General features: G+C 36.9%; 1 pseudogene; it reads right to left on the bottom strand.

Annotated features, from left to right (window-relative positions):
- Positions 1 to 2,002, bottom strand: part of LOC107714890 (gamma-glutamyltranspeptidase 1-like) — an 11,483-nt pseudogene extending 9,481 nt beyond the window's left edge.
- Positions 2,003 to 3,664: the final 1,662 nt, after the last annotated feature.

Below are 3,664 nucleotides of genomic sequence, written 5' to 3'. Positions count from 1 at the left end.
TCGTATACACGTAGAGGACTCAATGACTTTGCTGCTACTGCCATTTGAATACTTCCTGCATTACTTACCTCCTGTGTTCCTCCTAGTGTCTCCTGCGTTCCTTACGTCTCCTGTTCCTCCTAGTTCCCGGATCGCTGAGGTGTGTGCTCCTTCTGTGTGCATTCCAGCTCCTGTAAAGACAAAGACTCTGATTATTCCACTCATCATATCCTTTGAACTGTTCTACGAGCTATTCACTCACCATATCATCATCTGGATCCTACACCCGTACTCTCTGTGACCAAATAAAACTGATTGTATATACTAACCTGTTGCGTCAGACCTCTTCCGTTACAGGTATTCTGTTTTCATGAAATTACTAGTCAATGTAACTCTACCTAAATTGTGTCTCCAATCAAATGAAAGCTCATTTAACGACTCGCACTCTGGTGTGCACGATAAATCACAATTTTTCACTAAATCACGCTTAAATTGATCTGGCTTAGTGCAATTATGAAATCGCAAATGCAATGATTATGTGTTTATGCACAGCTTGTCCGTGAAGCACGGCTCTGTGATCAGTAGTACAGTGGTTCTTAACTCCAGTCCTGGGGACCACTTACTCTGCACAGTTTGGGACAGATTTACTAACAGCTTGCGCCAGTGAAAACCATCTTTTGGCGTTAAAATAATACTGTCAGATTTACTAAAGAGGCGCAGTGAAGAATTAGCACTGAAAAGGCGTAGACACAGTTATTTTTGTGCCTGACCTTATGGAATATGAATTTGTAGGGGTTAACTTTTCAGACACAAAATTTTGGGAGGAGTGTGTTAAAATTAATCATGCAAACGCGATTTACTAACGTTTGCGCTCCTCATATTACTGGTATTTGCGCCATTATTTAACCCCCCAAAAAAGCATGTCTTAAACTATTTTGCACTTGAAATGGCTGCGATTGTTGTTGCTAGGAGGAGACACAGCAGAGAAAAGAGAGCGCGTGGTAGAAGGGAGAGAATTTTTTTTCACATGTATTAATTTATTTGGAATGCCAGAAGAACACATTATCCGAACATATCGTTTGCCAAGCCATGTTATTTTTAATTTTCTTCAGGAAATATAGGTGTTTGTCAGTTTACATGTAACAAGCTGCACCTGTGTTGTAAGTAGATCACATGCACCTGATGAGCATCGGCTCTGCTTATTTGCGACTACGCTAATTTGCGCTGCGCTTGGTATATTGCGTTGGTTGATATGTACTGTAATGGGATGTTGCGTCTGTTCTTTAATTTGCGCATTGTCAGTAAATCACCCGCAGAAATTTCCACTCCCATCTGTGCTGTTTTTGCGCTCTCGTGCTAATTTGCCCTGTTAAGTAAATCTGGCCCTGTGTGTGTCTTTGTTGTTTAACACACCTAATTCAGATGATCAGCTCATTTGGATGATCTGATCTGAGTGTGTCAGATAAGAGAGACATAAAAAACGTGTAAAAAGAGGGTGACCCCAGGACTGGAATTGAAAATCACTGATCTAAAATCAATAAAATAACAACTTGATAACAATGGCCCCGAACCCTAACATCAACCTTAATTTGGTAACATCTGATTGATTACAAAAAAAAATTGTTGCACATTCACTCTTTTTCAGATTCTGTTTGTTCACGTTCTCATTTTCATGGACTTTGTCTGTTTCTCTTTAGTCACCTCTTTTCTTTGTTCTAGTTTCCTGCCACTAATCTGTTGACATGGTTATTCATTCAACGAGAACAGCTGTCTGGATTTATTGCATTATCTCTGTGTATTCAAGTTAATCTATGTTGTCATTTGCCAGTTCTTGTCAATGTGTAAGTGAAGTTTTATTTTGCTTTATTTTCTGCCAGTCTCTGAAAGCCCTTGTACCTGTTGATGCATTGTATATGGTGAAAACTACTCCCCCACCGATGCCCATGCTGTGGGGATTCACCACACTCGCACACAGCAGAGCAGCAATAGCAGCATCAACTGCTGAACCGTTACATTTCAACATGTCCCTGCAAAGAGAAAAAGCTCTGCGTAAATTCAAGTGAAGAATAACGACTTCATACTAGTACTGACAGCAAGACATAGACTCTTGAATCTCAGAATCATAAATGTGGCTCTTTGGAATCATACTTTCCGGTCTCACAGCAAATCTCAGAAACTGCTGCCACTGCTCCTTTATCATGTTTAACATCGGGTGTCACAGTGGGCATCTTATTAGATGTCTTAATGAGTATCAGTAGCAAAACTGCAATCACAGAGGCGAAGAACAGATATCTGAAAGCAAAGCACCAGAATGCAGTTTAAGATATTTGATATTACACAAACAAAATTCAAATATTCTCCCATTTTATTTATTTTGTATGCTGAATTATGTCTTGTCGTGATTTTCTGTCAGTTGATCCTGTTATCGTGGGATATACTACATCCTGAAAATCTATACAACTCTGAGAAGTACTAGATTTACTATTACATTTCATTATCCTCACAGTAACACTTTAGTATGGGGAACATATATTTACTATTCACATATGACTTACGCCTCAATAAACTCCTAATTACTGCTTATTTATAGTTAGTAAGGTATGAAGGTTTAAGTGATGTGGAATATGGTCATGCAGAATAAGCTACTAAAAAGCAGCTGATATTCTAGTAATATGCAAGCTAATAAGCAACTAGTTAAAAGTGAAAATTGTTTCTCATAATAAAGTGTTACTCTGTGTGTGTGTGTGTGTGTGTGTGTGTGTGTGTGTGTGTGAGAGAGAGAATTGAATTAGAATTTTAAAATGCCTTTTTTTTTACTGTCACACTTCATTAATACACTTGTTTCAACAATTCCAAAGTTACATTATATCACAAAAACACCAAAGAAATCATTAAACAAAAAAAAAATTAATTACATAAAATGTGTAAAAAATAAATCCTCTTCAACAACTGAGCACAAAGGTCCATTACCATACCATTTCATCTCAAAGGTTAATAGATTTTTTTTTAGACTTATAAAAACAAAAATCAATCAACACTCATGATTTCACTACATTTAAAAACATTACCACCACATCTTCACCAGACAATCTTTCAATCTTATTTTTTCTGCTCATATACTGTAAATGGCTAGTTTGGTCTGACCTAATACAAAGTTCAAAAGCTGACATGTAAACCTATTACTTCTAACAAATTTAAAAACAAAGATTTTCATTCTAATAAAAAACAATTCAATAAAGGAGGTAAAGATTAAGCAAAAAAGCATGTAAAACAGTTTATCTTTTTGAGCAGAAAGGACAATCGGCAATGACTTCAGGATTAAGAACTGAAATAAAAGCATTGACCACCATGGCACAGTGAAGAAGTCTTCACTGTATATCACCTGCCCTTTTAGATAACGGTGGCTTATACAGCAACCTCCAATTCAGGTTTCACATTCTCTTCTACACCCAATACTTTGTGCCAAGGCCTATCAACTTTTATCATTCAGTACTTTTTTATTAAAAACTTTAACACACATTTTATAAAAAACTTTGCCAGTGGCTTAAGTCCAAGCACAAGGGTCTCTGAGCATCTAAAAAAGGTCCCTTACCCAACCATCTAATTTGGGTAACAAAATTAAAAAAGGAAAACAATCTTCTGTATTGGGGATTTTTAATCTTTCACAACTGTCCGTCAGTAGATT

The sequence above is a fragment of the Sinocyclocheilus rhinocerous genome, unplaced genomic scaffold, assembly GCF_001515625.1.
Source record: "Sinocyclocheilus rhinocerous isolate Xijiao unplaced genomic scaffold, SAMN03320098_v1.1 scaffold6260, whole genome shotgun sequence".
Classification (NCBI taxonomy): Eukaryota; Metazoa; Chordata; class Actinopteri; order Cypriniformes; family Cyprinidae; genus Sinocyclocheilus; species Sinocyclocheilus rhinocerous.
This window is presented reverse-complemented; position numbering and strand designations above follow the sequence as displayed.